The sequence below is a fragment of the Centruroides sculpturatus genome, unplaced genomic scaffold, assembly GCF_000671375.1.
Source record: "Centruroides sculpturatus isolate CEXI.00-Female unplaced genomic scaffold, Cexi_2.0 scaffold767, whole genome shotgun sequence".
In the NCBI taxonomy this organism is placed as follows: Eukaryota; Metazoa; Arthropoda; class Arachnida; order Scorpiones; family Buthidae; genus Centruroides; species Centruroides sculpturatus.
In genome coordinates, this window is record NW_019385366.1 from 282,879 (window position 1) to 295,078 (window position 12,200).

General features: G+C 28.1%; 1 protein-coding gene across 1 annotated transcript in view; it reads left to right on the top strand.

Annotated features, from left to right (window-relative positions):
- LOC111638178 (transcriptional repressor p66-alpha-like) overlaps positions 1 to 12,200 on the top strand; it is a 48,090-nt gene that overhangs the window by 31,227 nt on the left and 4,663 nt on the right. The gene's annotated exons all lie outside the window — the stretch shown is intronic.

Below are 12,200 nucleotides of genomic sequence, written 5' to 3' on the forward strand. Positions count from 1 at the left end.
TATTTAAATTAAAATATGCATAATGTAATTATAAAGTAATATAATACAAATTTTAAAAAAAATGAAATAAATAACTGTACATAAAAACAAAAATATAAAATGAAGAATATTGTAGAAATAAAAATATAATTATTGGTACAAATAGTAAAAAAAAATATCAAATACAAAGTAAATAATATATTTTACTAATAGATTCAGTGTTCAGTTAGATGAATTGGTGGAGATAGTATTGGTAGGAATCAATGGTTTTATGCATAAGTACTTGGGTAAAACTAATTAGGGATCAAGTCAACTTTTCATTTTATTTTCTTTCTAAAGCAAAATAAAACTAAATAAACCTATTTAGCTAATTCTTTATCGGTTGTATCTACTCTTATTTTTAGTGTTATTAGTCTGATTTATAATTTTTAGTCTTATATAAATGAATTGAGGAGAGAGGTGTAGATTGAGACAAATACTACATGTATCAGATTTGAGATTAAAAAATAATAAAATATTAATATTTATTTTTTAAAATTATTACAAAGTATATTTTAATAAGGTAATAAGAATTTTCCTAAAATTATAATTTTTAATTTTTAAAGGAGTAAAAAAGGAAACAAAATTAAACAAAATGCAAATCAATCAATCACTTTATTGATATATTGAACTGCATGAAATATATTTAAAGATTTCAAAATTCATAAAATATTTTGTAACATTTTTTTTATATTACGTTAATTTGGAGAATGGAAAGAAAACAAAAATTATTTTCGGCAGGTCAATCTAACTTTAATGTTTTATTTCGTAAACATTTTAAATTTATTCCATTTAATTAATATTCACTTATAATGCAGATAATATCTTATTTAGTGCTGATGTAAACCTACTCCATATTCTTTATTTCTGATGATGGTACTAGATAATATAGCTCTTTATTCATTGTTATTTTTTAACATTAACAAGTATGACTTTGTGTCTGATAATTTATTTATTTATTTCTACATGCATATCAAAATAGATTTCATTCTTAATCTCATATTTAAAGTAGATCACTTGATACGATAGTGACTGTTTAAAATTATGCATAGAATATGAAATTACAGGTTGATTTTTATATGATTTTAAGTCTAAGTCAATTCTTTAGTCTTTTAAAATGAAGAACATACATGTGTTTATTCCATTTAAATACGAGTCATATATATTATTTTTATTCTATCGTCTCAATAGATTTTTAAAGAAAGCAACTTCAAATTTTCAGAATTTTGAGTGTAATTTTTTTCAAAATAGTGATTTTTGATCCCCAGAAATGTTTTTAATTACTCTGTTTACGTTTACATTTTATTAAGACATATTAAAAAATACTGGTAAGTAACATGAGTGGCACTTTTCAGAAAATATAAACAGATCCATTGTGGGTGAATGTTATCTGATAGCCTTGTTCTGATTACAAAATGCTCAGTGTTTTTTTAATGTAATAAAAATACATCAATGATCTAATTAATAATAAAGTAAACAGTAATAAAATGACAAATTAAATCAGGTTATTGAGTGAGTGATTTTAAAGGTTAGCAACAGTAAAAATAATTTGGCTCTGATATGTCATAATTTGTTATTAATTGTTAATTAAATAATTTTAAAATATTTCTAAATAGACTAATTCAGAAATATCTGGTCTTGTCTTCCATCTATCTAACTCCATTTTTGAGATTAAAGAAAGACAGATGACAGTGGGAATTTATAGGTCTACAATTTTTTCAAATTGCAGCTCAACAAGATTGGAAATTAAAAAAAAGTAGTTGAGAAAATTATATTGTAATCTCTAATATTTATTATCTGAAGTTTTATTTGATGTATATTTACAAGTGCTTATTCAGTCAATGACAGGATATAGAAACATAAAGTAAAATCTAAGAATTGAATTTTGATATTATTGCAATTCTGAATGTGCAGTCATTTAAAGATTTCTTTCATTCTTGTTAAAATATCCAGAAAATAATGGAATTTAGCTCTCCTATGTTGAAAAACATTTTTCTCAGGTTCACTGTTATACAAGAACAAAATCAAATAATTCCAATTCACTAAAATCTATGGTTTTTAGCGTAATGATAAAGTGATGAACATTGCTTATCATAATAAATATGCAAAATAGTATGTTTGACACAGCATGCAAATTATTTTGTACTTTAACAAGGAACAGTGGAAGATTTCAGAATTATTTAAATGAAAGTAAGTTGTGAAGGCTGTAGATACATGAAAAACATATAGAAGTGTGTTTATGCCAGGAATTGGAGAAATGACTACAAGCAAACTTATTTGAGTGCAGAACTCCAAAAAATATTTGTAGAAAAAATTATGTAGAGATTACTTGAGAATTAAGTAAAAGTGAGCTATAGTTCAAAGTTTACTTTACCAAAAGTCATGCTCTATACAGAGGTGGGCAACTTGCGGCCAGCATTAATATATTTTGTGGCTTGCGTTGCATAAAATATGAATAAATATGTCAATTTCCCAGCTTAAGGAAGTATGCAGCAAAAATTCAAATGTTATTTTCTACAACTTATGTATGTGACTAGGTTTTCCCACAAAGAATTTAGTAAAAATTAAAACAAGAAACAGACTCACATTGAAACTAATTTAAAACTAGTAGTGACTAACATTTAACCAAGTATTTCTGATATATTACATTAACATCAGTTCCAAAAGCTAAATTAAGTATACCTAAGCTAATTTATACTTATATATAAATAAATAAATTGTGATTTACTGGCATTTTTTTTTTCTTTTATGCGGCCTGTGTCAGTTCAAAAGTCTGAAATGTGACCTTTATATAGAAAAAGGTTGCCCATCCCTGCTCTATAGTTTCATGGAAACAAAGTTATGAAGGAAAAACAGCCTTAAATGACAAGGATTTTAAACAACTTGTAAGACACATCCAGAAAAATCATAAAGCTACATTTGAATACAAAGTTGATCATTTGGGCAAGAATTGTACTAAACAAAGATTATCAATGTCTGTGATGTGACAATAATTAAATACATAGAATACACATTCTACTGTGCCAAGAAAAAACTACAGTAGAGCATCGATTATCTAAATACCAATCAACTGGAACATTAGTTATAACCAAAAGCATTCCAATCTGCAAATTCAAATTTCTGCTAGAGCTGTGGCACTGCAGCACTCTTCCCCTCCCTGCCAACCTAACTGTAGGCCTAGTTTAATGTACTACATTATGTAAGATATGTATTTGTAAGACATGTGATACAAAATACATACAGTACAGTTTTGTGTTTGATATATTTTTTTGTAAATGATCAGTTATCTGAACAACCTCAGTCCTGAATTGTTTTGGATAATCGATGCTCTACTGTACACCAAAGGAAAAATTCAAAATTAAAACTGCATACCATATAAATAATCTTCCAGCAAATGATATGTATTTGAATCTTACACCAAAAGATTTTACACCAACCTTTTATGTTAAGCCAAAGGTCAATCTTTACTACTTAGTAAAGATTGGCATGGGCTAGAATTACATGGAACTGGTTTGTGAAATACATACTGTGTTGGATAAATCCTGCTTTTTACCTAGTATATGATACAGATGGAAGGAAAGTGATATGGATGTGGTATGAAGCCGACCTCCCAAACTTCTCATCTAGATACAACAAATGGATTGTTACAGTTTGTGGGGTTGATTTTCTGCAAAGAGACTTGGTTAACTACATTGCTACATCAAATCCATTGCCACAAAAGACAACATCAAAATATTGGAAAAGAATTTTTTCCAATGTATAACCAAATTGTTCCAGAGGAAGAAATTCACTTTCCAACAAGAAAATACAAAGCCTCATACAATGAGAATAACCACAGCTTGGTTTTGGAAAAAGAAAAGATTGACCTCTTGTCTCAGTCTATGTGTAGTCCAGATCTTAATCCAATCAAAAACTTGTATATAAAGAACAAAGTCAATAAACAAAATTCAACAAAATTCTTCCACAAAATGTTGAAAAGCTGTTGCTAATGGAATTAAATTCTCCAGAACAAATTCAGCAACTAGTTGATTCAGTGCCTAAATGTATTGAAGTGATTTAGTGAAGAGGCATCTCAACTAAGTATTGAACTTTACTAAATTGTACAAAACTTTGCACTATACAAAATGAATTGAATTAGGTTGAAGAAACTATTTTCATATTCATTAGTAAAAGTGTTGCAATTATTTTTTATGATTAGCTTATATATATTGAAAAATACATGATTGAGTGCAATTTTTTGCACTCAATCATGTATTTTTTCAAAAGTTTCACATGCTGAAATGTCAATTTGAAATTTGAACTGTTTTGATTTTGTCATTCTATTTGATCTTCTTTTGCTCCTTATCAATTATCAATGCCAATTATACAAAATCAACAAACCTTCATAAATTGACAATTACTTTTATAATAATCAAATTTACTTTTTGTATTTAATTTACATTTCTTAAGTTACTGAATGCAACTTGCTACTTTGGCAGAAAACTGGCATAACTCAAAAAAGTGAGATTTTTTGTTTGTCATAATCAAAACAAAAATGTAGTAAATTTTTATGTAGAAGAGTGTCACAAAAGTAACTATTCAGCCACTAGGAAGCAGTTATTGGGAGATAAGTGATATTCAGTTAAACTTTGGTTAAATCTTTGCATGGGATTTTCTCAAAACTAGTACAGTAGAGCGTCGATTATCCGAATCAATTGGGGACTGGAGTTGTTCGGAAGATCGATGTTTCGGATAACAGATTATGTATGAAAAAATATATTAATTTATCCCATCTTGACATTTTTCTCCATTGCGTGTCGCTTCGCATTGAATTTTCGTCGATGTTAAGCCTAACGAAGACCATTGTATCGTTAAAAATTATTTTTTTATTTTGTACAAACAAAATAAATATATTGAAAAATATAAAAACAATAAAAAATTATACTTCATAAGTTAATTTAGTAACAAAAACGTAAAATATTTGAATAGCCCAAGACATAGCCAAAGATTGCAGCGCCACAGCACTGGCAAAAATTTAAATTTGCGGACTGGAATTCTTTCGGATGATTGACTTTCGGATAATCGACGCTCTACTGTAATTTTGAGTTGTGCCAGTTTTCTTCCAAAGTAGCACACTGATTATGCAAATTAAGTTATTTCTTCCACAAATTCACATGAAAAGTATATTTTAGAAATAATGTAACTGTAAAAACCTTCTTTAAAAAAGAAGGAACGAATCTATACTATTTTCTTATAATGTTTATAAATGGTATCATTTTAATTTACTCTGCCTTTTGATATTTCTACAAATACAGGAAAAGGTTTAATTTTTCTTATATTTTTTAATTCAAAACTTTCATCCTCTTTACTGTATTCTAATTTCTTCTCATGCTGTCTCCATTCATCAATCATGATTAAAAAATCCTATAATTCTTCTGTCATCACAATTGAAGCTTTGTTTAAATTTTTGTTTTGCTTATATCTACATACACGTTTTTTTTTATTGTGGAAATGTTTTGGTATAAATAAAATATTTATTTTTATAATATACACTTTAAATATGGCAATAGAAGGACTTCTTATTAGTAGAGGGCATCAGTAGTAAAAATTAGCAACACTGATAGAAGTGTAAAAAGAAAATGGAATACAGTATTGAAAGAAGAACAGGTGAAGGTTTTATAAGTTTAAAGTGAAATTAAAAGTTTCTATAAATTTTAGCAAAATAGAACTTTTGAAGATAAAATTCAGAAAAAATTAAACTTTTTCCTGCACTTTAAAAAATATTAGAAGTTAATTTACCAAGATATAATCTTGTTTAAAACAACACTATTATTTAAAAAGAAAATGTCTGTAAGCAATTTTTTATAGTTACAGGTTTCCAAAATATATGTTGTTTATATGAATTTTCAGTTAAAGTATTTAATTTGCATAAATTATTAGCAACAGTCAATAATTTAACATAATAAATTAATTGTGAAAACTAAATTTGAATGCTTAACAAATATCTATCATTATAATTTTTGTCTGATGATTTTGTATAATAATCAGGGCTGTGGAGTCGCGTAAAAATCTACTGACTCCGACTTTTCCTTACCATCCGACTCCGGCTAAAACACCAAAACTCCACGACTCCAACTCCAACTTCACAGCCCTGATGATAATGACAAATGAGTAAAAAGAACCTAAAATGAATTTTGTATTTTTTTTTTTTTTAGCAAGTAAAGATATCAATTGCTATTGATAGTTGTGTATTAATAGTAATAGTGAAATATTCATCTAATTTAGTTTCTTTTGATGATAAAATTGATTTCTCCTTATTAGATTCTGAAGTTTGATATTAAATTTTTGATTTGTCACGTAATAGGAAACATTTTTTCCATACATTGAAATAGTTCAAAGTAAAGGCAATATTGTCATCTCACTTACTTTAATTTTGAAATGTTATTTTTGATAGATGAATGACAATTACAACAATTGTAACAATATAATTTGAAAGTACAGTAAAGTGTCGAAAACTTGGACTAATGAGCGCAGACCCCATCCAGATTTTCAAATTATATATATATATATATTTATATATATATTTGATTTCTGTATGTTCATATATTTGTAAATGCCAAAATAATATTCATAACAAAAATGTTGATGATTCAACCTGCACAAAAGATTGGCCCCCTCTCAGCCCAACCCTCTTTCTTCACTCACTTGTTCAAAAAATTTTGTGACAATTCATCAATTTCCAGTGCTTTTATTTGTTTTTTCCCTCATGATGGGAAAAAGTATTATTATTTCTCCTGAAAGGAAAAAGGATTGTGATTTATAGAGTGGATTACACTATAGTTATTTGATCATGCACATTAAAGGCATTTCGGAGAAACTTTATGGTTATTATATAGATGGGGATAATTACCAGAAATTTATCAGCTTTCACCATACAAATTCAAGTAGGAATGTTTAATATCAGCTGTAACATGCAGTGAACATACATAAAATGAATGGGAGAGAACCAAAGGCAAGATATGAATATAAATGTCTTTGACAGTTTTGGAAAAAAATTACAATGGCAGATGAACATGTGCAATGCAAAAGGATTTTTCACATTTTCTAAAGATTTTCTTTTATCTAAAGTCACTAAGACTGTTTGAGTTTGTAATTATAATTTATTTAAAATCAGTATGTAACCCATTGCGTATCCTGCACCTTCTTTCAAATTGTTCCCAGATAACCATAATTTAATGCAAATAACTCATTTTTTTAAAAATACAGTAGACCCCTATAACACTTAGATACGTTCCACTTTATAAGAATTTTACATTGTAGGAATCCTTAAATACATGAGCCAATCACAGCCCGACACGTGTGACGTTTACGGACTAAGGCTGTTTGAAAGGTTTTCTTCTATAAAATTAACCGATTCTAGACTAATTCNCAAAAATTATTTTCGGCAGGTCAATCTAACTTTAATGTTTTATTTCGTAAACATTTTAAATTTATTCCATTTAATTAATATTCACTTATAATGCAGATAATATCTTATTTAGTGCTGATGTAAACCTACTCCATATTCTTTATTTCTGATGATGGTACTAGATAATATAGCTCTTTATTCATTGTTATTTTTTAACATTAACAAGTATGACTTTGTGTCTGATAATTTATTTATTTATTTCTACATGCATATCAAAATAGATTTCATTCTTAATCTCATATTTAAAGTAGATCACTTGATACGATAGTGACTGTTTAAAATTATGCATAGAATATGAAATTACAGGTTGATTTTTATATGATTTTAAGTCTAAGTCAATTCTTTAGTCTTTTAAAATGAAGAACATACATGTGTTTATTCCATTTAAATACGAGTCATATATATTATTTTTATTCTATCGTCTCAATAGATTTTTAAAGAAAGCAACTTCAAATTTTCAGAATTTTGAGTGTAATTTTTTTCAAAATAGTGATTTTTGATCCCCAGAAATGTTTTTAATTACTCTGTTTACGTTTACATTTTATTAAGACATATTAAAAAATACTGGTAAGTAACATGAGTGGCACTTTTCAGAAAATATAAACAGATCCATTGTGGGTGAATGTTATCTGATAGCCTTGTTCTGATTACAAAATGCTCAGTGTTTTTTTAATGTAATAAAAATACATCAATGATCTAATTAATAATAAAGTAAACAGTAATAAAATGACAAATTAAATCAGGTTATTGAGTGAGTGATTTTAAAGGTTAGCAACAGTAAAAATAATTTGGCTCTGATATGTCATAATTTGTTATTAATTGTTAATTAAATAATTTTAAAATATTTCTAAATAGACTAATTCAGAAATATCTGGTCTTGTCTTCCATCTATCTAACTCCATTTTTGAGATTAAAGAAAGACAGATGACAGTGGGAATTTATAGGTCTACAATTTTTTCAAATTGCAGCTCAACAAGATTGGAAATTAAAAAAAAGTAGTTGAGAAAATTATATTGTAATCTCTAATATTTATTATCTGAAGTTTTATTTGATGTATATTTACAAGTGCTTATTCAGTCAATGACAGGATATAGAAACATAAAGTAAAATCTAAGAATTGAATTTTGATATTATTGCAATTCTGAATGTGCAGTCATTTAAAGATTTCTTTCATTCTTGTTAAAATATCCAGAAAATAATGGAATTTAGCTCTCCTATGTTGAAAAACATTTTTCTCAGGTTCACTGTTATACAAGAACAAAATCAAATAATTCCAATTCACTAAAATCTATGGTTTTTAGCGTAATGATAAAGTGATGAACATTGCTTATCATAATAAATATGCAAAATAGTATGTTTGACACAGCATGCAAATTATTTTGTACTTTAACAAGGAACAGTGGAAGATTTCAGAATTATTTAAATGAAAGTAAGTTGTGAAGGCTGTAGATACATGAAAAACATATAGAAGTGTGTTTATGCCAGGAATTGGAGAAATGACTACAAGCAAACTTATTTGAGTGCAGAACTCCAAAAAATATTTGTAGAAAAAATTATGTAGAGATTACTTGAGAATTAAGTAAAAGTGAGCTATAGTTCAAAGTTTACTTTACCAAAAGTCATGCTCTATACAGAGGTGGGCAACTTGCGGCCAGCATTAATATATTTTGTGGCTTGCGTTGCATAAAATATGAATAAATATGTCAATTTCCCAGCTTAAGGAAGTATGCAGCAAAAATTCAAATGTTATTTTCTACAACTTATGTATGTGACTAGGTTTTCCCACAAAGAATTTAGTAAAAATTAAAACAAGAAACAGACTCACATTGAAACTAATTTAAAACTAGTAGTGACTAACATTTAACCAAGTATTTCTGATATATTACATTAACATCAGTTCCAAAAGCTAAATTAAGTATACCTAAGCTAATTTATACTTATATATAAATAAATAAATTGTGATTTACTGGCATTTTTTTTTTCTTTTATGCGGCCTGTGTCAGTTCAAAAGTCTGAAATGTGACCTTTATATAGAAAAAGGTTGCCCATCCCTGCTCTATAGTTTCATGGAAACAAAGTTATGAAGGAAAAACAGCCTTAAATGACAAGGATTTTAAACAACTTGTAAGACACATCCAGAAAAATCATAAAGCTACATTTGAATACAAAGTTGATCATTTGGGCAAGAATTGTACTAAACAAAGATTATCAATGTCTGTGATGTGACAATAATTAAATACATAGAATACACATTCTACTGTGCCAAGAAAAAACTACAGTAGAGCATCGATTATCTAAATACCAATCAACTGGAACATTAGTTATAACCAAAAGCATTCCAATCTGCAAATTCAAATTTCTGCTAGAGCTGTGGCACTGCAGCACTCTTCCCCTCCCTGCCAACCTAACTGTAGGCCTAGTTTAATGTACTACATTATGTAAGATATGTATTTGTAAGACATGTGATACAAAATACATACAGTACAGTTTTGTGTTTGATATATTTTTTTGTAAATGATCAGTTATCTGAACAACCTCAGTCCTGAATTGTTTTGGATAATCGATGCTCTACTGTACACCAAAGGAAAAATTCAAAATTAAAACTGCATACCATATAAATAATCTTCCAGCAAATGATATGTATTTGAATCTTACACCAAAAGATTTTACACCAACCTTTTATGTTAAGCCAAAGGTCAATCTTTACTACTTAGTAAAGATTGGCATGGGCTAGAATTACATGGAACTGGTTTGTGAAATACATACTGTGTTGGATAAATCCTGCTTTTTACCTAGTATATGATACAGATGGAAGGAAAGTGATATGGATGTGGTATGAAGCCGACCTCCCAAACTTCTCATCTAGATACAACAAATGGATTGTTACAGTTTGTGGGGTTGATTTTCTGCAAAGAGACTTGGTTAACTACATTGCTACATCAAATCCATTGCCACAAAAGACAACATCAAAATATTGGAAAAGAATTTTTTCCAATGTATAACCAAATTGTTCCAGAGGAAGAAATTCACTTTCCAACAAGAAAATACAAAGCCTCATACAATGAGAATAACCACAGCTTGGTTTTGGAAAAAGAAAAGATTGACCTCTTGTCTCAGTCTATGTGTAGTCCAGATCTTAATCCAATCAAAAACTTGTATATAAAGAACAAAGTCAATAAACAAAATTCAACAAAATTCTTCCACAAAATGTTGAAAAGCTGTTGCTAATGGAATTAAATTCTCCAGAACAAATTCAGCAACTAGTTGATTCAGTGCCTAAATGTATTGAAGTGATTTAGTGAAGAGGCATCTCAACTAAGTATTGAACTTTACTAAATTGTACAAAACTTTGCACTATACAAAATGAATTGAATTAGGTTGAAGAAACTATTTTCATATTCATTAGTAAAAGTGTTGCAATTATTTTTTATGATTAGCTTATATATATTGAAAAATACATGATTGAGTGCAATTTTTTGCACTCAATCATGTATTTTTTCAAAAGTTTCACATGCTGAAATGTCAATTTGAAATTTGAACTGTTTTGATTTTGTCATTCTATTTGATCTTCTTTTGCTCCTTATCAATTATCAATGCCAATTATACAAAATCAACAAACCTTCATAAATTGACAATTACTTTTATAATAATCAAATTTACTTTTTGTATTTAATTTACATTTCTTAAGTTACTGAATGCAACTTGCTACTTTGGCAGAAAACTGGCATAACTCAAAAAAGTGAGATTTTTTGTTTGTCATAATCAAAACAAAAATGTAGTAAATTTTTATGTAGAAGAGTGTCACAAAAGTAACTATTCAGCCACTAGGAAGCAGTTATTGGGAGATAAGTGATATTCAGTTAAACTTTGGTTAAATCTTTGCATGGGATTTTCTCAAAACTAGTACAGTAGAGCGTCGATTATCCGAATCAATTGGGGACTGGAGTTGTTCGGAAGATCGATGTTTCGGATAACAGATTATGTATGAAAAAATATATTAATTTATCCCATCTTGACATTTTTCTCCATTGCGTGTCGCTTCGCATTGAATTTTCGTCGATGTTAAGCCTAACGAAGACTATTGTATCGTTAAAAATTATTTTTTTATTTTGTACAAACAAAATAAATATATTGAAAAATATAAAAACAATAAAAAATTATACTTCAGATGTTAATTTAGTATCAAAAACGTAAAATATTTGAGTAGCCCAAGACATAGCCAAAGATTGCAGCGCCACAGCACTAGCGAATATTTAAATTTGCCAACTGGAATTCTTTCGGATAACCGACTTTCGGATAAACGACGCTCTACTGTATTATCATATTTGTTAAATTGGTATTTCTGATAAATATTTGTACATTCTGAATCATTAAAAATAAACTTTTTTTCTGTTACGTGTATTATAATCTTTGGGTTTTGCTAAATGGGTATCAGGTGTGTGGAAAAGCAATCTTCAAAAGCTGATAGCAGTAATTGAGGAAATACCGCATTTTGAATTCACTCAACAGACCAGAGGACGATGATTTGTGGAGTAAGAGTGAAAAAGAGGAGAATTGTAACGAACCTTCGGAGTGGCGAGTCCCAGTAGACAAAAGGTGATAGTTTCAAGAAAACATGGTTGCTTGCATTTGATGATAATTTGTTTGTGATTTAACGAATAAACTTTGAATTGTATTAATAAATCTAATTTTCTTTATTTTGATCTTGAAACTCGCATCTTGTCCCTAAGCCCTT